The 25,797-nt window shown below is 46.8% G+C and overlaps 1 long non-coding RNA gene across 1 annotated transcript in view; it reads right to left on the bottom strand.

Annotated features, from left to right (window-relative positions):
• The window catches only part of LOC140218723 (uncharacterized), an 86,491-nt gene that overhangs the window by 23,968 nt on the left and 36,726 nt on the right, over positions 1-25,797 (bottom strand). The window lies entirely within an intron of this gene.

Genomic DNA, 25,797 nt, shown 5'->3' on the forward strand with positions numbered 1-25,797 from the left:
GGTGGTAACTCCGTTAGACAGGATACCGGTAAGCTATCGCAGGAGACGAAAGATCTGACTAAGAAACGCCAATGTATGAAAGCCTCTAACCCTACAGCTAGAATAGAACTGGCAGAACTTTCCAAGTTAATCAACAAGCGTAAGATAGCTCACATAAGGGAGTATAATATGGATAGAATTGAGCATGCTCTCAGGAACGGAGGAAGCCTAAAAGCAGTAAAGAAGAAACTAGGAATAGGCACCAATAAGATGTATGCGTTAAGGGACAAAGCCGGCAATATCATTACTAATATCGATAAGATAGTTCGGGGCTGAGGAGTTCTATAGAGATTTATACAGTATCAGTCGCACCCGCGCTGATAATGGAAAAGGGTACAGTATAGAGGAATTTGACATCCCATAAGTAACGCCGGAAGAAGTAAAGAAAGCTTTGGTAGCTATGCAAAGGGGGAAGGCAGCTGGGGACGATCAGGTAACAGCAGATTTGTTGAAGGATGGTGGGCAGGTTGTTCTAGAAAAACTGGCCACCCTGTATACGCAATGCCTCATGACTTCGAGCGTACAGGACTCTTGGAAGAACGCCAACATAATGTTAATCCATAAGAAAGAGGACGCCAAGACTTGAAAATTATAGACCGATCAGCTTATTGTCCGTTGCTTACAAAGTATTTACTAAGGTAATGGCAAATAGAATCAGGAACACCTTAGATTTCTGTCAACCAAAGGACCAGGCAGGATTTCGTAAAGGATACTCAACAATAGACCATATTCAAACTATCAATCAGGTGATGGAGAAGCGTACGGAATATAACCTACCCTTATATATAGCTTTCACTGATTACGAAAAAGTGTTTGATTGAGTCGAAACCTCAGCAGTCATGCAGGCATCACGGAATCAGGGTGTAGACGAGCCGTATGTAAAGATACTGAAACATATCCATAGCTGCTCCACAGCCACCGTAGTCCTCCATAAAGAAAACAACAAAATCGTAAATTAAGGAGGGCGTCAAGCATTGAGATACGATCTCTCCAATGCTATTCCCAGCGCGTTTGCAGGAGGTATTCATAGACCTGGATTGGTAAGAATTGGGGATAAGGGTTAACGGAGAATGCCTTAGTAAATTGCGATTCGCTGATAAAATTGCCTTGCTTAGTAACTGAGGGGACCAATTGCAATGCATGCACACTGACGTGGACAGGCAAAGCAGGAAGAGTGGGTCTAAATATTTATCTGCACAAAACTAATGTTTAACAGTTTCTCAAGAGAACGGCAGTCTACGATAGGCAGCAAGGCACTGGAGTTGGTAAGGGAATACATATACTTAGGTAGATAGTGACCGCGGATACGGATCATGATACTGAAATAATCAGAAGATTAATAATGCGCTGGGGTGCGTTTGACAGGCATTCTCAGGTCATGAACAGCAGGTTCCCCTTATTCCTCAAGAGAAAAGTGTGTAACAGCTGTGTCTTACCAGTACTCACCTACGGGGCAGAAACCTGGAGGCTTACGAAAAGGGTTCTACTTAAATTGAGGACGACACACCAGCTATGGAAAGAAGAATGATGGGTAACGTTAAGGAGATAGGAAGAGAGCAGATTGGGTGAGGGAACAAACGCGAATTAAGGACATGTTACTTGAAATCAAGAAAAAGAAATGGGCATTGGCAGGGCATGTAATGAGGAGGGAAGATAACCGATGGTCATTAAGTGTTACAGACTGGATTCCAAGAGAAGGGAAGCGTAGCAGGGGGTGGCAGAAGTGAGGTTGGCGGATGAGAATAAGTTTGCAGGGACAACATGGCCACAGTTAGCACATGACCGGGGTAGTCGGAGAATAATGGGAGTTTTCTGTAGTTGGCGCAGCCAGGCAAATGACTATGATGATGATGATGCGAAAGTAGAAAGAATACGTGAAAATGGGAAGAAGGAATGAAAACGAGAATGTGGAAATGAAGACGATAAAGTGGAAAGAATGAAAGAAAACGAGAAAGTTGAAAGCAGGAAAGAAGAGAAAGTGGAATGAAGGAAAGAAGACTAAAAATACGAAAGGAAGAAAGAAGACAAAGGCTGCTGCAGGTCCATATTACATTACATACGGTATGTTGCAAAACAGCGGAGCTAATGCTCGATTGGCACTTTTGGCATTACTCAATGTTTATTTATTTATTTTATTTATTTATCAATGCTGTAGGTCTTCTGCAGACCCATACAGGGAGCGGGCTCAAAAAGGGAGTTCTCAAAAAGACAACAGGAAAACATGAGGTAGATCAGAACACTTTTCAACAACAAGTGCATCAATATTATATTACCTACATGGTTACGCTTCGCGTGCACGAAAACAGAAAATCTAGCATTATGTATCGTATGCTATACATGAGAAAAATGTACACACGAAAATAATACCACACTACAAGATACTTTCTGGGGTTTTACAACAGGAAAAGTAGTTATACAGGGTCCATTAGCTGCTCCACTAGAGAACAAAACTGATCTAAATTTCGATTATTTACAGTTTCGCTTGGTAGCGCATTCCAAGCGTTCACAGCGCGAGGGAAGTCTTGAACGTATTGCAATGCGTATTAAATGGCCGGACGCACTTATCGTGGTTTGTCCTACTAGACCGACGGCCAGGCGGATGAATATCTTTTCCGATTTTGATGCGTCCGTTAAAGAGGAAATAAAAAAAGCTTCATAGATGCAACATGACGCCGGCAGGAAAGAGTTGCCAAATGCGCTTGATTGCGTATGTCCGTTACACTGTCGTGCCAAGAATACTTTGAATAGATAAACCTAAGAGCCCTATTCTGTAATCTTTCAAGTTTATCGCGAAGGTACTTTTGATGAGGGTTCCACACTATGCCTCCGTATTCTAAAATAGGTCGGACCAGAGTTTTATAGGCAGTTAATTTTACGGCTTGAGGTGCTTTACTCAGTCTTCTGCGTAGAAACCCTAATTGCTTGAATGCCTTGGCGCATGTATCGGTGATGTGCTTATCCCATTTTAAGTCTTGCGAGAATGTTACACCCAAGTATTTTACTTTGTCGACTTGTGTAATATTCAAGCCTTTAAGATTGTACGTAAATGATAAAGGTCGTTTTTTCTTGGTTAGGCTGATGAACGCTGTTTTAGAGATATTTATTTCCATCCCCCACGTATTGCACCATTGGGCAATGTTTTGTAAAGAAGAAATAAGCTTTAGTTGGTCGTCAGTACTACGAATTGCAGTATAAATGACACAATCATCTGCGAAAAGTCGCAATGTTACAGCTGGTTCTGCACAAGAAGAGATCTCATTAACGTATATAAGAAACAATGTTGGCGCTAAAACAGACCCTTGGGGTACACCGGACAAAACGCTTAGGCAGTCAGAATCTACGTTGTCTGAACTTACATACTGGGTACGATTTGTAAGGTAAGCTGGAATGTTGGAATGCATCATGTAACCGCGCAAACAACAAAGGACAAAGAAGGAAACACACATAACAGGCGTGGAACTTCAACTGAGATTTTCTCCAGGAAAGCCCACATTTATACATAGAAAAGACGGGGAATCCGGGAGATGGCAATTCAAGGCGATGAGCAAAACGTGAACAAGGTGAATGCAGGAGCCAACGTTTCGACAAGTGGACTTGTCTTCTTCAAGGCGACATATGCTTTCCTCGCCACAGTATATATAGGTGGGGTTATTCTAAAGGGGAGGGGGTGTGAGGCGGGAGGGCGCGGAAACGAGGGCGCGGAAACGTTGGCTCCTGCATTCACCTTGTTCACGTTTTGCTCATCACATTTATACATGTATCATAATCACACTTGCTCATCATCAGACAACCATCACTCGACGTTGGCATGCGGACGTGAGTGGCATAAATTTGCATGTAAATATTTGAACTCTTTATCACTCAATGACACTGAAGAGCTGCTTACGCAGCTGCCAGATTGCATTTTTGTACAGTAAGCTTCATTCATTTCTCGGCTCAGTTGTGACGCAAACATCTTCAAGACGTTAGTGTCGCGGAACCTAGGTATGCAATTACGACAGTGGCGACAATGGTCAGCCAATTTACCACGTCCCGCCAATCCTTCTACCCCTGCGAAATCTATGAAGCTTACTGTGCATTTCATGCACCGATAAGAGTGTCTTGTTGGATCAGTTCGTACGTGGTTATACTAGATGAACGCCAGCACACTTGAAGAAGGGAAAGAAATCTAGCGACAGACATGTGCAAAGCGACAGGAAGCTGGCAGGACTAACAATTGAAATTTATTATTGAAAACGACGTCCCCCAAGTCGGTATAGTAAATGCGTAAGGCAAAACATATCATATACACGGCAATCAGATTATCTATCTATACACGGCGACATTGATCAAGAAATTGATAAATAATTACCGTGTTGCATTTCATATACACGGTAATCTTATTATGTATACCCGGTGACATTAATCAAGGAATTGATCAATAATTACCGTGTTGCCCGTGTTTCTAGGCATGACATAATTCGCAGTGCTTTATAAGTGGTTCAGGTTTGCTCTCGACATCTTCGTTTCCCACGAAGCACCACGTGAAAATTTCATCAGATTTTTAGATCTGACTCTAACCTTTCGTACTCGTGGTCATATTTGCTGGGTTTATAATCCTCGAACTAAAAATATGCTACTACCGTACCAATCCGCCCACTCGAAACTGGCCAAGCGTGGTAAAGCCAACTCCTGCTTCTCCAATGTGGTGGAAAAGAATTGTGTGCATCACATGCAGCAGGAGAGGAGACTGTTAGCGGCAGGTTATCTCGTGGCTTTGATGACTGCAGTGGCTGGATCTACGCACAAACATTTAAATATGAAAAACAGAAGGGAACGCGAAGTCCGGGACAAAGGAAAAAAGAACCTGATGGTTATGCCGTATGTGCACGGTATTTCACAGAGGTTGAAAATGGTTCCGGCAAGAAACGACGTCGGGTTGGTTTGTTCTGCGTCTTGTAAGCTTGCAAAACTTTGCATAGGGATCTCACAGAACAATTTGCGAAGGAGTGCGTGCAATACCAGGCATGACAAGTTTTGCTCGTGCGGCACGTGGAGTGTATCGTATCCCGTTAAAATGTGTAATACGGAATCCGGTCGCTGTATGAATTATCGGATGCGTGAGCATGGTAATCTGGTACCCACAGGCACGACAGGGAATCTTCCGCTACATTGTAAGGAGTGCGGTTGTACTGCCATCTTGGACAACGTATCAGTCGTGGGGAAGGCTGAGGCCCAGCAGCAAAGATTAAAGTCTATCACTCCTATAGACTTGGCCGCGAGGAGGGCGTAAACGCAGCGTTGGTGTTCCGAACCAAGAAAGAGCTTGAACTTCTCTACCACTTTCGCCGTGTATAGGTAAATTTATTACCGCGTATGATATGTTGTGCATTGACCATGTTCAGTACGGACTTGCGGGGCGCCGTTTTCATGAATAAACTTGAGTAGTTAAGTCCAGTCACTTTCCTGTCACTTTGTCTATGTCTCCCTCTCGATCTTTTCCCTTTATCAAGTTCACGGGCATTCTCCTAGTATAATCATATGCCAATATCACTCTGATCTTAAGCTCCGCTTCGAACTGTTACCTCACCTTTCGGTAAGCGGCCGCTATGGGCTGCGATCGGCAGTTTGCGGAGCGCGACGAGCGGCGCGCCGAGAATCGCGCATTCTGACGGCGTAGGTGCGTCGGCCGTATTTTCTTTTTAACGCGACAGCGTTAAGGAGCTCGTGTCGCAGAAAAGCCGGTGTCGTCGGCGTCGGTGTTGGCGTCGGCGTCAGCGGCGTTGGCCGTGAGCGATACATCCCAGAAGGCACTTCATAAATAAAAAACACCTTGGAAGGTGGGCTGGTGGGAATCGAACCGGGGACTCCGGAGCGTGAGACGGAGACGCTACCACTCAGCCAGGAGTTCGTTCCTTCAAAGCGCGACAAAATCGCCTCTAGTGAATGCGGTGTTGCCTTAGAAACGCGCCGTAGAAAGTTATACTGTGGTGTATGTCGGTAATTATGACCATGTAACTTAGAGAAGTCGCAGTTTCACGAGTAGCGAAGTACGTTTCCGCTACATTCCTTCTGCGCTCTGAGCACACGCAGAGCCATCTTGCGGCAAACGCAGAAGAGCCCCTCCTCGCAATGTACGGCGCTGCCCCGACACGCGGTGCCCCACTCATCCCATGATCGCATCCGCCTCCATGGCGCGCCGCGGCCCGGTTATCTGTGCCGATCGCGACGTTTGGGTGGCGTAGATCGTTTGAGTAGGCGGTGCGAACGGGGTGCGATAACGCTATCGCGTTCCACTCTTGAAGGCGAAGCTTAAGCGTCCTACAATTTTTTGCGATGCCCATGAGAGGAAACGCTGGTCCGGTTTATTCCGGTTTGCCTCTGACTGCCGTATAGCCACACGACATAGTCAGTGGACGTTGGGAAGCCAGATCAGAGACCACGTGTGAGAAAAAGGCCACAAAAGACGATCCCTCGGCGACGACCCGGAAAGGCTTTTACGAACGAGGCATGCATGCGTGGCGAATCGATCACTTAAAGCGGCCGTTACACGACCGCTCCCTTCAGCCGTTCGGCGGCTGCTGCTGACACGGCGGCAAGCACACTCGGCGCACTTATAGCGAAGCGCAAGACTAACGAAAAAGGAAAACGATGGGTCGGGCAGCAAAGAAAGTCCTGGCATGACTGACAAGCACAAATGCATGTGCGCGCCAGGAACCCAGTTATAGGAGCGTTGGGTTTCTGAGACGCAGGAAGAAAGTCTACTCAGCGTTCAACGGTGCTCAGGTAAAAACACGAAGGGACGCATCAAGGAACAATGCCATAAAATAGTGACGGTGACAATATGAATCTTCTAATAGAGAAAAGTTTACTGATAGCGGAGGCGCGGGCTCCCGTGGGCTTCATGAACCGCCCTGCACAGACGCACGCGTCTGGGGAAAGCTCTCTGCCACCGCTCTATTTTATTTCATTATTTATTTATTTATAGTACCCTCAGGGCTTACAATGAAGCATTACAGAGGGGAGGGGCTAATAAATACAGATAAGTATGCAAGAAAGGAGAAAGGAAAACACGAATACTAATCAGATGACAATGCATGGTACAATGTAAAAATAACGCGAGAGCGACACAAAAAAGCATATTACGGTAACAAAAAATAATTATACAAAGAAAAACGGTAAACTTCAGTAATACAGATTAAAATATAAATACAGGTATACAGGACAAGTTACAGTGAGCCAATAAGCACAGAATGATAGAAAATAAAGCATAATGAAAAATACACTGTTTGTAGATTAGGTAATAGATAATAGATAATAGATGTAGATTAGATAATAAAAAAGAAAACTTATAAACAATACTGATCTGGAGAAAACGGAATTTCTTCGTTATACATTCACATCAAGGCATACTAGATAATATTAGTAAGTACCTTACGGAAGTTATCTGTGTTAGTTATATAGACTAGTGGATCCGGTAGGTGATTCCATTCCTGGCATGATTTTGGAAGAAATGAATTACCATAGGTAGACGTCTTGTGGAATGGGATGTTCACCTTATGACGATGGTCCAAGCGTGCAGAAGTAAAAGAGGCTGGTTCGATAAAGCGTGATTTGAGTGTAGGAATTAAGTGGTATATTTTATGGAACAGACAAAGGCGAGCGATTTTTCTGCGTTTGAAAAGGAGATATATGTTGAGGGCAAGTCTGATGCTAGTTACGCTTGTTGTGCGCTGGTAAGTGTTAAGAATAAAACGAACGGACCGATTCTGCACAGCTTCTAAGCTGTTGATTAATGTTAATTGATGAGGGTCCCATATTGAGGATGCATACTCTGGATTAGGCCGAATGTAGGGGACATATAACAGTTTTTTCAGGGAAGAAGGTGCGAGTGAAAATTTTCGTTTAAGATAGCCCAGCATGCGGTTAGCTTTTGATGTAATGTGTTCGATATGTCGTTTCCATGAGAGATTATTTGTAATGTGCACTCCGAGGTATTTATAACAAGATACTGCTTCAAGTGGGATGTTGTTAAGATGGTAGTTATAAAGAGATACTTGGCTGCGTGAGATTCTCATGAATTTACATTTTGAGGTGTTAAGATTCATGTGCCAGCGGGAGCACCAGGTTGTAACGTTATCAAGGTCTGATTGTAATGTAACCATATCAGAATCATTAGTTATCTTTCGGTAAATTACGCAATCGTCCACAAACAAATGAACAGAGCTAGTGATTTGATTAGGGAGGTCGTTAATATATATGAGGAAGAGTAAAGGTGCCCACACAGAGCCTTGAGGTACACCCGATTCTACTGGCACCTCTGGTGAGTCATTGTCATTTATGGTTACATATTGGGTACGATTACAAAGAAAGCTGCAAATCCATTTGAATATCAAAGGGTCAATATTTAGAAGGCTTAGCTTATAGATACGTAACTGGTGATTAACTTTATCAAATGCTTTAGAAAAGTCTAAATATATACAGTCCGTCGCAAAACCCGAGTCCAAGAACGCATGCAAGTCATTAGTGAATGTTATTAGTTGTGTTTCACAAGAAAAAGATTTATTGAAACCGTGCTGTGAAGGGCTAAAAAAATTGTTTGATTCAAGAAAGTTTACAAGGTGAGTGAAAATGATGTGCTCAAAAATTTTGCAGGGTACCGAAGTTAATGAGATAGGTCTGTAATTCAAAGGGTGATGTGGGTTTCCCGATTTAAAAAGCGGGGTCACCTTACCGGTTTTTCAATCAATGGGTAGGGCACTGTCGTTCAGTGATCTAGTAAAAATAAAGGTAAGTATGATGGAGCTGTATTCTGCAGTGTTTTGGAGAAACTTGGAATTAATACCATCAATACCACATGATGATGACCGCTTTATCTAGAAAATTCTGGCTCGGATACCTGCTGGGTCTAGGGTAATGGGATCCATCGCCGGAAAGTTAAAGGATGTAAAAGGGGGATAGTCACTTGAATTTTCTGTGCAGAATGATTGGGCAAACGTGTTGTTTAGTACAGAAGCGCAAAGATGATTCGGAACTTGATCGCCTGAGTCGTTTACAAGACTTATAACGTTATCTTAGGTACATTTCATAACGTTCCAAAAGCGTTTTGGGTTAGTTTTTATCAGAGACGGTAGGGTTGAGTTAAAGAAGTTAAATTTGGACGTGTTTAAAGCGCTTGTGTAGGCTTTCGCAGCGGATGTATATGCTAACCATCGATCAGCGTTTAATGACCTTTTAGCGGAACGATAAAGTCTGCATTTTTTGTTGGATACTCTTTTCAGATGGTTATTGTATCAAGGGGCGTTAGAAGATTGATGAATTATTCTAAGTGGAATATATTTGTAGATGAGATGCATTACTGTAATTTTAAAAGACAACCACATTTCTTGAACTGATAAGTCTACATGTGTCATAAGGAAGTAGTCCAGAAAGGCTCATAGCTCAGAGTTTTTAGCGTTAAAGTTAGCCTTTTTGCAGTCCCTAATATATTTGGTGTGTTTCTTTACTTCTGTAGGCGGGATGGAAATGTTAAAGTGTAAGATGTCATGGTCGCTTAGGCCAGGCACGTGGGTCACTGGTGAAACCTTATCAGCATGAGCAGTCAGAATCAAGTCGAGCAACGAACTTGTAGCAGATGTGACACGTGTTGGTTTGATAACGAGCTGTGTAAGGTTAAAATCTACGCAAACGTTAAGAAATCCTGTAGCCTCTGCAAATGTCGGATTAGAAAAAGGGCAGGAACGCGACCAGTCAATAGTTGGGAAATTAAAGTCTCGTAAAAGAAACATAGATGAACCAGGAAATCGAACGGATATTTCGCTTAAGGTGTCATGAATTTTTTCTGCAAAATCACAATCGGGATTAGCGGGATGATAACAGACCCCTATGATTATTTTTTTGAAACCAATAGATAGGCAGCACCAGAGTAATTCCATATTAGTAGTTACACTCAAAAGGAGGGATTCAAAACTAGAGTTAATAGCAATTAAAACACCACCGCCTATTCTATCGGCGCGGTCTAGCCGATATACAGTAAATTTCTTGTTCCACTGAAAGAGCTCGCCTGTCTCTATTTTGTCAGAGAGCCAGGTTTCCGCTAGTACAACAATATCAGCTCCAGTATCGCTAATTAAACTGTTCAAAGTATCTCTTTTAGGAAAAGCGCTCCGAATATTAGAAAAGATTATGGATGCTGTTGCCGATGGGCCTCCACCCTTCGCGTGAGCCTATTTATTTCCCGCATAGACACGTCCAGATGGCGTTGCTCCTGGGGACAGGGCCACAGCATTGCTCGTTTGTCTGCCAGTATTCACTTCAATAACGGAATGCTCGTCGGCATTGAACATGTAGCACTTTCCTTCCGAAAATAGTCTTTTGTAGCTTAACTTGAAGTTAGTGTTCAAGCCTCTACCGAATTGCAAAAGTTTCTTCCGGGCGTGACGCGTGGCTTCGCAAAAGTCTTCGCTTACGTTGATGCCTGTTCCCGCGAAAGACGACCCTTTGGAAAACACCAGCTCCTTTGTCTTGAATGTGGTAAACTTCACCACTAGAGGCCTATTTTTGCCGCTGGCAAATTTCCCGATTCTATGTGAACGCTCTATACTATCAAGTGGTAAACGTATGTCCAGTTTGTCTGAGGCGATGGAGATAATTGTTTCTTCGCACTGACGCGCCTTTTCAGACGGGCCATCGGGTATCCCGAAGAACATGAGGTTTTCTCGTCGTCTTCGGCATCGTCGCCCACGAAGCGCTGCGGTTTCTCGCTGCACGCGTTCTATGTTTTGGCACGTGTCACTCATTTCTTGCTGCGACGTCTCAAAGCCAATAGTCTGACATTCTAGAGCTTGTAGGCGTTCATTAATACCAGTGATGCTAAGTGTGATGGACTACTGTGAAAGTTTAAGCTCTTCTATCGCCTGTGACATGCTGGATTGATTTGTTTCAATGCGAATACAACGCGCCTTTGTTTCTTTTACAGTTTTAAGCAATTCGGCCGTAACGTTATTATCGGGACCAGGGTTTTGCTCTATGTCGCCACTCAACAACAAGAGTAATTTGCAAAAAGAACCACACACTGCTTCTGGGCATGGAAGCACAATTATAAAGCGGTCTTCAGACCTGAAACATTTAGTAGGCAGCATAGAAAAATGACCGAACTGCACAAATAGGAAGATACGGTATGAGACTGTCATCCTGCTTGTGTTTCCATTCCCACTGGTGACGACACGAGAGATGTCGGCTTTTATGCTTGGCGATATCTGTGCTGACGTCACTCCGCCTATAGGTGGCGGTGCTGGCAGTGTCCGGGAAAGGCGTCATGCTCGTTCCAAGTGGCAAAGCCAAAATGCTCACGGATAGGTCGGTGCGATTGCACCCCGTTGACGCACCTGGAAACTGTGTTCGTCGAAGAAATGCTGCTGAAGACACCGACGGGGGCTGCAGCATTCCTACCGCAATCGGTGAAAATCGCCAGAAACTGCCGAAATAGGAAGATACGGTATGAGACTGTCATCCTGCTTGTGTTTCCATGCCCACCTCATACCACACGGAAGAGTTTTACTTCCTCCCGAGGCAGTCAGGGAGGAAGATTAAGCATTGAATATAGCGACACCCAACCAAGGGAGAGAATTACACAGCAAATAGTTAAGAAAAAACGCACATAGGCTAAGTATAGAGACAGTAAACATTGTTAGATAAACATGCAGGGTGGTCGCAAGCACGAAAAATGGCTGGAAATCCAAGAGCAGCTGTATGACAAAGCTATTAGCTTGTACGTCTTGACGGAAGCAAAATCCGAAACAAACAGTAACTAGATTTTAAGTTTTTCTTTTAAATGCAACAAACCGCGTCAAATTTCCGTGGTTGCCGAGAAAAACTAATTTTCCTTTTACATGTATTTAGATAGGAGCACCCCAGCTGAAGCTTCGTCTTAATGCGTGATCTGCATGGTGAACAGAATCTTATAGTAGTTAAGCGGGAGAACAAGTGTCATGGACACGTAACGTAGCAATGCGGAAGCAGGCAGTCATGTATCGACTACGCCTTATTCTCAGAAACGGTCTATGAATGACTAGATCAAATGGTGATAGGTGAACACGGAAAAGGTAGCATGGGTAGCGATCATAAACGTTTAACCTTACAATCTGGTAGAGATACCAACGCAAAACACGAACCCTTAGCATCAGAGTTTCTAAAAATTAATCAAAAGCAAATAACAGAGATAGCAAAAACCATAAACAAGAAAACGGAGGCGTATCCTACAACAGTCTGGAAATATAAGGTACAGGCAGACGTTATTCAGGAGCAGATAAGGAAGACACGGCAGAAAGAAGTTGTTGGGTTGGGAAGAATAAACCACGTCATTCGCGGAACAAGAAAAGAAGCAAGCTATAGAAGAGCGCAAACAGGTGTGAAGAGATCACCAAGGAGCCAAAAAGTCGTGATTACATGAAGAAGTCAGATGGAACCGAGAAGAGAAGACGGTGGGGCGAGCGAGCTCGAGCAAGAGAAAATTGAACACACAGGTGAATGCTGGGCGCATTCGCAAAAGAGACAAAGCCGCACCGAAAAGATTCTGGAACCAGCACTAGGAGTTCCAACCGAAAATTTGCTAACGTATACAAGGGACGATGGCGGTGACATCTTCGAAGGAGACGATGCGCTGCGGTACATCATATGTAGACGTTATTAGGGATGACTTCGGCACGAAAGGAAGCGTAGTTCAGACTCAAACAGATCCAGCAACAACAGAGAAGCCTGAGAGATCAAAATTAAGCATAGAAATGTTTCACTGGAAAAAAGCAGAAAAATATTTTCCTAAACACACCGCCGCAGTACCCGATGAAATCCCAGTACAGCTAACCAAAAACTCGGTCTATAGAGGAAGGCACTGCTGACTAATGCCATTGGGCAAGTTATCAGAATGAAGAAAATTCAACTTGGATGGCGTGAAAGCAAGAAGAACCCCATCTAGAAATGTGAAGGCGATAAGGATAGGACGAACTGATACAGGCCAGTTGCAGTAACGTCGCCGCTATATAGAATGACAATGTCAGCCATAAAATTGGAACTGTTGAAGTGGGTGGGAAAAAATGACATATTGAAGTAAGTATAGAATGGATTCAGACCAGGCAGACGCTTAGAAGATATTTTGCATTAACCCATTTCATAGAGATTTCAGCAGCTCTGAATAGACCTTCATGGATAGATTTTTAGATATTAAAGTAGCCTACGACAACTTAGACAATGTATTGTTATGGGATATTATCAAGCGCGAAGGAATCGATGACGATTTTGTTGAGCAGCTGAGGGAGATACATAGAGACAACCGAATACAATTTGTACGGGAAGGCCGAAGATGTAATGAAGTGGTAGAAATTCCCAAGTACTGAAGGACGGACATCCCCTGTCTCCATCGCTGTTCACGCTTCATGTTAAGGGCATTAAAAGACGACTGGAAAGAAGACAATTAGAATTTGATTTATCGCACATGCGTAATGGACAAATGGCGCAACAGACGTTCCTTGGACTGATGTACGTGGACGACATTTACTGCTGCTATCACGGAAAATAAAAGAGATCTACAGACACATGCGAATATCTGCGGCAACGCAGTGACAAATCTAGGCCTTAAGTTTAGCACAGAGAAATAGGGAATTATGATTTCTAATGAAGAGGCGAGTAACTACGTGGTGTCACTTTCAACAGCAAGTCATTCCCGTAATCGAGCAATATAAGTACCTCGGTGTAAGCATAAGCGAATAAAAATCCACTCAAGCACCCACCAAGGTAATCCGAAAAGAAGGGAGAGCTGAATACAGCAATAATGAAACATAGAGCATTTTGGGGCCATAATAAATATTAGGTGATACGTGGAATCTGCGAATGAGACACTGCACAAAAGGAAGGTCATACACAGTACATGCGCTACTTTGAATTGTTTATTCGACTACATCAACATGAAATATATTTGAGACAGGCACATGCGCAGATGCGCTTAAGGAAAAAATAGAAGTTATGAATGTATGTAGAAGAAATGCCTGTCTAATTCATATGCGCGTTGAGGTATCCAAACTCTTTTGTGTACAGACTTAACGAAGGCTCTCTAATGCAACCTTCGCCTCTCTTTGTTATGTAATATGCGTCCAGTATCAAGCGGGCCTGTTCACTGTGGCTTTTAACTGGAATCTTTGCGTCACGAAATAATGCTTCACATCCTCCGCAAGAGTTCACCTGATCAGCCAAATGTGTGCTTTCCGTTTGTTTAACAATCAAGGCATGCTCCATAAATCTGTCATTCACATACTTTCCTGTTTTACCGATATAGCTTTTGCCACAGGTCAAAGTAATGTCAAAGACAACTCCGCTGGTGCAGTTTAGATAGGGCTAACGGTGCTCCTTTCGGCAACCTCGGCTTGGTTCGCCTGCTGTAGTAATGCGAGGGCAAAGACAGTCTAGTTTGTTGGGGCCAAAGAAAACCACTCCAACAACGTCGTGCTTATTCGCGACCTTCTTGTTATTACGCGAGACTTTATGAATGTGGGTAACTATTTCAAGCGCACGCTTTATTCCCGTGAAATCGGTATTGCCTTTCTTGTTTCCTTGCTTAAACTTCTACAACAGACCCTCAGCAACTGCAGTGAGGACTGTAGGGGGGTAACCTGCTACCAGGAGTTTGGTTCCCTGCACTTGAAAGCTTTCTTGCATCTTGTGGTGGCATGATTTCTTTGCAAGGGCTCAAGGGAAAGAGATGCTATAGCCGTTTTCACTGTCTTAGCGTGACAAGAGTCAAAAGGTAGGATCCCCTTCCTAGCCCCAGGCCTATGAGACCAGCACACATGTCCCGTCGGAAAACTAAAATGAATATCTAGAAACTGAAGCAATCTTCGGATGGGATGTTCATGTGTGAATGTCAATCCCTTCCCGCGTCGATGAAACAGTTCTAAAATTGCTTCTACTTGGTGCTCGTACAGTCTCCCTGCCTGTAGTTTTATCAATAAAAAATATCATCTGCAAATCTAAGAACACGTAAAATGTTCCCGCTGAAAGGGGGTTTATTGCAGCTCGTACGCGGGATCGCAAGTGGCTCTTGATCGCGAGTCCTAGCTGTTCGCATCAGCAGCCCGAGCTCGGGTCTCGCGCCGCAGCGGTGGCAGTCTCCACAGCGCCACATGCATGTTACCCACTACCATTGCCCCCGCGGCGAAGAGGAACCATCCTGGCGACCGAAGGTGATGACACGATAAGGGGGTCGTGGTACGGCTTCAGGCGGCTGACGTGAACCGTCTCGCGGCCACGGCGGCGTTTGTCCGAAGATGGCGTCACCGGTTCGACCACATAATTCACCGGCGAAGTACACGCGACGATCCGGTACGGACCCTGATATTTCGGAGCAGGCTTTGGGCTAAGGCCTGGAGATTGGAAGGGCAGCTGAAGCCAGACGTGAGAGCCCACGGCGAAGGACTGTGTGAGCTGCCCGTTGTCGTGGCGATCTTTGTGGATTCCTTGGGTATCCGGCGTGAACAAACCAGCCAGTTGGCGGCACTCTTCAGCATGGCGAGCAACTTCGCAAAGAGGGGTGAATTCAGAGGCATCCGGATGATATGGTAGCATGGTGTCGAGGGTAGTGGATGGTTCACGTCCATAAAGAAGGAAAACTGGTGAAAAGCCTGTGGTAGCCTGAACGGCGGCATTATACGCGTACGTCACAAAAGGGAGGATATCGTCCCAATTGGAATGATCAGACGCAACATACATGGTGAGCGCGTCACCAAGAGTGCGGTTGAACCGTTCCGTTAGACCGTTAGTCCGTGGGTGATACGCCGTAGTGGTGCGGCACGCGGCGAGTAGCTCATTAATATCTTCGGGCAAGAAGACACGGCCTCGGTCGCTGAGCAGCCCTCGCGGTGCGCCATGCCGTAAGATGAATTGCCGTAAGATGAATGCGGCGACGTCGCGAGCAGCAGGCGAAGCAAGTGCAGCAGTTTCGGCATATATTGTGAGGTGGTCTACTGCGGGAATTATCCAACGATTTCCGTTAGCAGTGCATGGAAGAGGCCCATAAAGGTCAATGCCAATCCGATCAAAAGGACGTGCAGGACACGGTAAAGGTTGCAGAGGGCCTGTCGTATGAGGAGATGTCTTGCGTCGCTGACAGGCTACACGTGACCGAATGTATTTGCGGACATAAGAATACATGCCGCGCCAAGCGCTGGCGGAGCCACTCGTAGGTTTTCAGGACGCCAGCATGAGCTTGTTGTGGGTCGGCGCGGAAATACGTGCATATGTCGGAGCGCAAAGGGCGAGGGATGACTAGCAGCCATTTGCGACCGTCCGGCTGATAGTTTCGGCGGTACAAGATGGCGTCCCGTAGCACGAAATGGGTGGCTTGGCGACGAAAGGCTCGAGGGCATGTAGCCGTCGAAGAACTGTGAAGAATGTCAATGAGAGACACAATCCACGGATCTTTCCTCTGTTCAGACGGCATGTCAGTAACAGCAAGCGTAGCAACCGGGCACTCTATGGGTGAGGGTGGCGTTTCGTCGGATCGCATGGGCGATCGTGGAGAGTGCATCGGCATCAGAATATTGGCGCCCGGATCGAAAGATGACGCGAATGTCAAACTCTTGGAGCCGAAGAGCCCAACGTCCAAGACGGCCTGACGGGTCTTTCAGTGACGCAAGCCAGCAGAGCGCGGGGTGGTCTGTCACAACATCGAACGGATGGCCATACAAGTAAGGGCGAAATTTGTTTAACGCCCAAACTATAGCCAAACATTCTTTTTCTGTGACGGAATAATTGGTTTCTGCGTTGGTGAGGGCACGACTCGCACATGCAACCACATATTCCGGAAAGCCAGGCTTGCGTTGCTTAAGGACGGCTCCAAGACCAACGCCACTGGCGACCGTATGAACTTCGGTCGGTGCAGTCGGGTCATAGTGGCGTGGAACAGGCGGTGAGGTAAGCAGACGACGCAAAGTGATGAAGGCTTGGTCACATGCCGGAGTCCAATCGCGAAGGTCACCTGGGCCAGCCAGGAGCTTCGTCAGGGGAACGATGATGCAGGCGAAATTGCGCACAAAGCGTCGAAAATAAGAGCAAAGGCCGATAAAACTTCGGAGCTCTTTCAGTGTAGTCGGCCGCGGAAATTCTACGACAGCACGAAGTTTCTCAGGGTCGGGAAGGACGCCGTCTTTGGAAACGACATGGCCAAGTATGGTCAGCTGGCGGGCGCCGAAGCGGCACTTTTTCAAGTTAAGTTGAAGGCCGGGGGTGGCAAGGCAAGTAAGGACTTCGCGTAGAGGAGAGAGGTGAGTGGTCAAATCAGGGGAGAAAACTACCACGTCGTCTAAATAACACAGGCACGTCTTCCATTTGAGGCCTCGCAGAATATTGTCCATCATTCTTTCGAATGTCGCGGGCGCATTGCAGAGGCCGAATGGCATTACTGTAAACTCATACAGGCCATCAGGCATAATGAAAGCTGTTTTCGAGCGGTCGGATTCATCCACTGGCACTTGCCAATAGCACGATCGCAAGTCCAAAGAAGAAAAGAATTCAGCACCATGTAGACAATCCAGGGCGTCATCTATGCGCGGTAGAGGATAGACATCTTTTCGTGTAATCTTGTTGAGGCGACGATAGACCACACAGAAACGAATCGAGCCATCTTTTTTCTTAATGAGTACTACGGGCGATGACCAAAGGCTGCAGGATGACTTGATAACACCACGGTCAAGCATGTCTTCAACTTGCTTGGTGATGACACGACGCTCGGTGGATGACACGCGGTACGGACGCTGGCGTAATGGTGCGTGATGTCCCGTATCAATGTGGTGAGAGACGGTACTTGTGCGGCCTAATAATGCTTGGTTGCAGTCAAAAGAGGCGTGAAAATCATTTAAAAGAGTAATTAGTAGCTCACATTGTGTCGACTCGAGGTCATCGGCAATGGAGCAACAAAAAGCATCCGGTGGTACTCGGTTAGATGGCACATGGGGTGTCAGTGCTGTTACGTTGGCAGTATCTACGTCGTCGGCCATAGGGAAATGCACAATAGCGTCAGCGTCCACAGACTCGACGGTACCAATAGTCTCGCCACAGTGCAAAGCCAAAGTGTACGAATTTGGGTTAGAAATCAGTATTTCTGCAGCACCATGGTGAACCGGGAAGTGGGCGAAAGGCAACAATATAGGCTGGCGGCGAAGGAAGACGGCAGCGGGTGAAAACATGACCGTCGAATCGGCAAGCGATGCGCATGAAAGAGGGAGAAATACAGCACTGTGAGGAGGAAGGTCAGTATATGAAGCTACACAGATCCTGCTAAGATCCTGAACTTGAAAGTCGTGAGATGGCAAATCGCATAGAACGGAGAACTGAACCTCAGCACGTGCACACTCAATGACGGCATAATGGCGCGACAGAAAATCCCAACCGAGAATGACATCGTGGGAGCAACAAGTTAACACAAAGAAATCAATCGAATACAAAATGTCTCGAATCAGCACCCTGGCAGTGCACATGGCGACTGGCTGTACTTGTTGCGCACTGGCTGTTCTAAGCAATGGAACTGAAAGCTTCATCGCCACTTTCCGCAATGCACGACAAAGCTTCTCACTAATCACGGATACAACAGCACCTGTATCGACGAGCGCAAGGGATCTGATGCCATCAACGGACACTTCAATAACGTTAGCGGGGGATAAACGAGGACTTTGATGTTCCGACGATGACGCAGTTCGTGCCTCAGGAACTGTGGAAATCAGTTTTCCGCCTCAGTAGTACTGGCACTGGGTCTACGATGCATGGGTGAGAGTGAGCGCCGACGAGGGGAAGGCGAGCGACGAGTGCCGTAGAGCTGTGACTGCGGTGCCGGTATGTTATCAGCAGCGTAGACTTCCGGTGGTGGTCGTGAAGGCATACGGAAAGGTCGGAAGTCGGAGCTGGGTCGTCGCGGGGTGCCCACGAAGGCCGGCAAGCGCCGGCGGCAGAAGCGCACTACATGACCCGGGGTACCGCAGGCATAGCATATTGGGCGGTTGTCAGCAGTGCGCCAAGGATTTGTACCCTGCTGCTGTGCGCTCAAAAAGGGAGCCGCCGGCTGGCGAGGCGAAGGCAGAGGAGAGAACACCGGCGGGCGAGGCGCTGAAGACGGAGGAGAGAAGCCCTGTAGACGAGGCGCCCGTGCAACGGCTTCAGCATACGTCAGAGGCGTGACCACGGGAGCCGGCTGACACGGAGGTGGAAGAGCTTCGGTCACTTGCTCTTGAATTATCTGTCGGAGCGCTGGAGCGAAACATTGAGAAGGCTTCTCCTTGGTCGGCAAAATCGAGAGCTGTCGTGCGACCTCCTCGCGCACAAATTCTTTTATTTTGCGTCAGCAATGTTGTGTGGTTATCGCCAATAATTAATGAGGCTAACGAATCTTCCGTAGGCGGTGGGCGCGGAGCTAAGATCCGTTGTTTCCGTAGCTCGTCAAAGCTTTGGCACAAATTGATAACTTCGGCCACGGTACGCGGATCCTTCGCTAACAACATCTGAAAGGCGTCCTCATCAATGCCTTTCATAATGTCTTTCATCTTGTCCTGTTCTGACATTGACGGATTCACGCGCTTACACAGGTCAATGACATCTTCGATGTAGCTTGTGAAAGTTTCACCGTGATGTTGCGCACGCCCCCGTAAGCGTTGTTCTGCGCGAAGCTTGCGCACAGCGGGGCGCCCGAACACTTCTACGAAACTTGTTTTGAATGTGCTCCATGTTGCGAAGTCGTGTTCGTGGTTTCGGAACCAGAGGTTCGCGACGCCGGTTAAGTAAAACAGCACGTTGTGCAACTTGGTGACGTCGTCCCACTTGCTATGCTGGCTCACCCGTTCGTAAGATGACAACCAATCCTCCACGTCATGATCATCGGTGCCGCTAAAGATGGCAGGATCACGCTGGCGCAACACACCGGAAACGATGACCACCGGAGGCTGTGGTGCATCTTCCTGGGTGGTTTCGTCAGGCATGGTAGTAGCAGTCGGTAGCATCCGGCTTCGGAGTTCCAGTTTCCGAGGTCTACCCCGCAGCTCCACCAAATGAAAGGGGGTTTATGGCAGCTCGTACGCGGGATCGCAAGTGGCTCTTGATCGCGAGTCCTAGCTGTTCGCATCAGCAGCCCGAGCTCGGGTCTCGCGCCGCAGCGGTGACAGTCTGCACAGCGCCACATGCATGTTACCCACTACACCGCCTTCTTTAAACGCATGATCCAGTGTGCTGTCGACCTGGGGCAAAAAATATCGCTTAAAATTGGCACCACAAAGGAACCAATGCAGATTCCATCCCTCTGGAAAAAGAATTTGTCGTCGAAAGACGTAAAAGTGGAAGTGGAGTGTAAATAAGCCTCTAATAAAGTAATAAGGTTACTGGTAATAATATGCACTGTATTCTGGAAGGCGACCTCGGGGTTTTCGTCAATACACTCTTTAACAGAGGCTGACAATGCATGCTGGGATACCGATTAAAAAGGTCCTCGACATCAACGAAGATGGCGTATCCGATGTCCGGTTTTTCCATGAAAAACTGGACCAATTTATCCGATTTGCGGGAAGGATCTGAAACATGTGGTAACGCAGCACTGCGTCATCACAACAGCACGCATTGCTAGCGTCTGTTAAAGGGTGTATTGACGAAAATCCAGAGGTCGCCTTCTAGAACACAGCGGTTATTCATACGAGTAACTTCCTTTATTAGAGGCGCATTTCCACACAACTTTTGTTTTTTGACGACAAATTCTTTTTGCAGAGGGAGGCAATTTGCATTGGTTCCTTAGTAGCGTCAATTTTGTGCGGTATTCTTTGTCCCAGTTCGACAGCACACTGGGCCATGCGTTTAAAGAAGTTCAGAAGAACGTTTTGCTGGACGAGCTGGCTATGCTTTAGGAAGAGTTGCGCCTGAGAAAGAGCGAACACAGGAAAACGCGAGGTAGATGAAAACTGCACAAACTATCAACTGGGCTTACTTGTGTCGAATATGCATATATAGGCAGTGTTCACACGTGACAACAAAAAGGAAGGGGAATGAGGAGGAGAGGGCAAATCAAATCTGCCGCATGTCAACACAAGTTGCACAGGAAATTGTGTTCAGCATGATATAAGGTAACAGAAGCGTCACTTATGCAGTCATCGCCCCTTTGCTTGATCTGAAAAGCTTCTAAAAGCTCACGGGCTATATTGTTCTTGCTTCTGCCTAGAACCTTAATTTTGTTGAACAGTGGTCTGCATCCTTTACATGCAATGAGCCAGCAAGTGTGCTCCTTCTCTTTTCCTTTTCCTCTTTTTCATTGCAGAGAACGCCGTGGAAACCGACGCGTCCCAGCCCGTTCGGCCCAGCCAAGCGGTCGAGTACGGCTGTCACGGTCATGGTAGCCTGTCTGACGCGGAGGGCCGCACCGTTTTCCGGCGAAGCTGTGTACGGCTGCTCCAGCAATTTTTCTGCGTCTGTACGTGCACACCGTCGCGTCGACAAATTTTCGTCCCCGGAGCTAGTGTGGACTGGAGTGCAGTCTTGCAGGTTCAACAGTGCACGCGTCAAAACCTATGGCGGATGGCCCGCTGCCCATCCTAGCGGGCACGTCGCAAGCGTCGCGTGATTGGCGGCCTCGGCGCCCGTGCACCGCCGCCGTAGCGACCGTGTGGACAGGAAGGCGAGCATTCAGATCTGAAGTGTAGCGTTGAAAAATCAGGCATATGCAATTCAGTTAAAACAGTGAACAGACAGTGTCAAGTCAGGGCCTGGAAATACCTCGCGTACAAATATGCATACCTTGTTATATGCATAAACGAAGGCAATAGATACATAGAAACACAGGAAAAAACAACAACAGTTAAGCGAAAGGGAAATGCGCCCGTGATGGAACACAGAGAGCTATGGGGATACAATAGGTAATATGTGATCCGGGGTATGTGGCAAGGTGTAATGTTTCCAGGACTTACATTTGGAAATGCGGTTGTTCGCTTGAAGACAGGGATGCAATCAGGACACGATGGCAACCAAAGGCCAGTGCGACGTCTCGCAATAGGCGCTCCCAGGAAGATTACAAATGAAGATGTGCAGGGTACTACGGTCTGCACAAGTATTGAAGTGAGAGAAGCTCACAGTAAAATTGATTATGAAGAACGACTCAGGAATATGGCAGAAAATGAATGGGCTGGGAGAGTGTTCAGGTATTTGTACAGGAAAAACATTGATTCACCGTGGAGGAAAAGAGCTAGGAAACTTACCAACATGTATGTGACCGGTATAGTGAGCAACATGGCCACAAAGAACGTCAAGCTCAAAGTAAGAGAGGCTGATATATTCTCACGGGTGGCGGCAATGGGAAAGAAACCTGCTAAGAGCTACTACTTAAGGGTGAAAAACGAAAGCCATAAAGAAACAATTTATGGTAACTCAACAGGAAGCGCAATACATCTTGTAGCGAGATCAGGCTGCCCGAGAACACGTACTGATAAAGCGAGATGTAAGAAGGAAGAAGAAGCGTGTGCTTGATGCGGTAAAGCTGGGGAAACGATGGAGCATGCTGTATTAGAATGTGAAGTTATCTGCCCAGCGGTCGATGTAGGCTCCTCTGGCCTCCTTGAAGCCCTTGGGTTCAGCGAGAGCAAGAGAAAAGTAAAAATATCCGCAATAGAGGTTAATAAGAGGTGATTCGAAGATTGCTGGAAGAAAAGTGGGGAAACCAAAAACAACGCAGGCATAGAAAAACAAAGGTCCCAATATGGGCTGAGAGAGTTATGTTATGGGAATTCTTCGTTAGTTTCCTTTTTCTTTTCCTTTTTTTCTTTTCTAACATAGGTAGTACATTATGCAATGTAATAACAAGAGCTTGGCGGCGAAACCCATGACTCCGTTCCAAAGGGGACGCTCATAGCATCCATCCATCTATCCATCCATCGTGTTCCCGTAAAAGCCGTAATAAACGCAGACGTATGCACCGTCCAATGCGCGTTCGTCTACAGAGTGAAGTCAATGTCGCCTAGCCACCTTATCAGCAATTATTGAGCGGTTCCATAGGGCGGACGAGTATCGTGCGCACAGAAGAGGAGCAAAGTGTCCTTCTATAGAATGAGGACGGGTGCGACAGCGAGAACGGGCGCGGCGGGACTCCGCTGAGGCCGACCGTGCGTCCGTCGATGAGCCTGGCCCGTCGTGTGTGCCGACCGGCGAACACCCGCAACGTGCCCGTCAAGAACGGCGGCATGAGCAGAACCGGCAATATCAGCACCGGCGGCGTGACGCCGCTACGGCCCGTCGTAGCCATCCCCGACCCGGCGAGACTATCCTCAGCTTGGCCGTGATGAGCGGACACGCGAACAGAACTGGAAACGTGAGCGTTGGCTACGTATTTGTCTTGATGCTTTAAATGGAAACTGACCCTCGCAACCTTTAACACCCTAACTCTCTCGAGTGAGTATAGCTTAGCAGGACTTTTTGAGGAAATATAAGGCATTATTTCGGGTATCATTGGCCTTAGTGAGGTTAGAAGAGCCGGTGAGGCTTATACAGTGCTGACTAACGGCCACGTGCTCTGCTATAGAGGGCTCCCAGATAAGAAGCGATGACGGCACCCATTCAGCCTAGACCGCCCGCTTCGATCCGAATTCACGCTTGTTACTCGCTCTCCGCCCTATCAGCAAGAAACAAGCGGCAAAATCCTTCATCGCTCAGTCTCATCTCAAGCTGAGGTCGAGTCATTAGCACCCGCCGCGATTGCTTAGTGGCTATGGAGCTAGGCTGCTAAGCACGAGATCGCGGGATCAAATCCCGGCCACGGCGGCCGTATTTCGATGGGGGCGAAAGCACCCGTGTACTTAGACTTAGGTGCACGTTAGCAAACCCCGGAAGATCCAAATTTCCGGAGTCTCCACACTATGGCGTGCCTCATAATCAGATCGTGGTTTTGACACGTAAAACACCACACCTAAATTTAAGAAAATTATTGAATCATTAGGTATATTTTGTCGTAATCATTGATATCGGCTGCTGTTTTCACGCTGTTAGGGATACAGACACGGCACCGAGCCGTAAAACTGGTTAGGTTTCTAGTTAGCAGATAGCTCACAGCATTAGCATTGGTGATGCGTTGACGATGCGGAACGCTTTAAACGTCCAATTGTTCACTGCATCATTAATTTACTACCCCGATGTAGCATGGTACGAGATGACGGCAGCGAGCAAACACCAAGTAGACACCGAGCAGGCGCTGTGGTGTAGGTGAATATTTGTAGGGGCATTAGCCCGTACTACTTGCTAAGAAGTCTGCAAGGTAACTGCAGGGAAAGCGTACAGATAAAGCGAAGCGCTGCTGTCGTATGCATGTAAACGCAGCTTATGGTTACGGTGTCAAATAATTTTTTGCGTCAATCCACTAACCATGGAGCATGCAACACGAAGGCAAGCAGACGCTGAGCAGACGACGCGGAGCGAATGAGCACTTCTCGAGGGGCATTTCTCATTACTATTGGCTAAGAACTCGTATAGCTTCCGCACTGCTCCAAGCAGCCAGCTATATTACTTCTTGGCGCCGACGTGACATCCGTTACAGAAAATCAAGCCTGGATCCCAGCATCGAACACTTTCTTAATGAAACTTTTCATGAACCCAAACGACGGCGAAAGTGCCGCGATACGCATGCCTCTAGGCCACCATTGCATGTGGGCGCTCATTAGCATAATTTGCGCGGCTCGTCACACAACAAATTATGGTAGAAAATCTTAGCAATGGCGACCCAGCACCAACGTAACGCAACGTCAAATTGTCGTTTACGAAACGGCTCTTCCTGTGACGCTCCTCATGGGATATGCCTTCAGCCAATCAGCAAGCTGACATGGTGGCTATGTTGGATCACCACAACATCGCGTAATTGCATATGCATTGCACGGGCTGCTTTCCTTTCAAGCGCTAACGTCGCAATATATCTGCCAACCACCAGAAAAGGACTATTAGTCAATAAAATTAGCAGTTCCGCGTCAGGTTCCGTCATCTTGACGAAAATACAAAATTGCATTTTCCAAAACTTCCGCTTCCCAGCGTAAATATTAAAGCACGTGACCTCACGACAGCCAATCAGGCATTCAACATGGCGGATAATGGCAGCCGTGCAGCCGCTATGCGTGTCGAGAATATAGAGCCCCTCACCTGGGCTGTGTGTTGCGGCGCTGCTGCTGATGCGCAATGTTTCAGCAGCGCGTAGGTGTATACGCAGCGTACGTAGGTGCATGCGCTCGCCGACAGCGACGGTGGTCATCAGCAGAGACGCTCTCCCAAGAGCCGTAACTTTTAACAAAGCCTAACACCTCCTGCGTAAGCGCTGTTGGCGATTTATTATCGCCGCGGTGGGCGTCACGTTACTATGCGCCCACTGCAATCATTAGTGGCGAATGCCCGGATGTCGGCCAACGAGCGACACGCACACATTGTTACTATTGAGTTTTCTGAATATGGGCCAGAAGAGAGGGAGGAGGAAATGGTGTCCGTGATGTGTGCGAATGGAAGAGAAATGAACAAAACTGTCCATGTGCTATTTCAATGCAAGTAAGATGCAGAACGGGCTGCTGAATTTTATGCCGGTCTCTTATTGCAGACAGAGTGTATAAGTAATGCTAGGAACCTTCCGTATGAGCAGCCGTAAATGGTGGTATATAGAGAGATTTCCGATGAAATCGTGCGTATAATTAAAGCCACATCTCTTCAACTGGCATTATATACGAGCGAGCGCTACATGGTATGATTTCAGGG

The sequence above is a fragment of the Dermacentor andersoni genome, chromosome 6, assembly GCF_023375885.2.
Source record: "Dermacentor andersoni chromosome 6, qqDerAnde1_hic_scaffold, whole genome shotgun sequence".
In the NCBI taxonomy this organism is placed as follows: Eukaryota; Metazoa; Arthropoda; class Arachnida; order Ixodida; family Ixodidae; genus Dermacentor; species Dermacentor andersoni.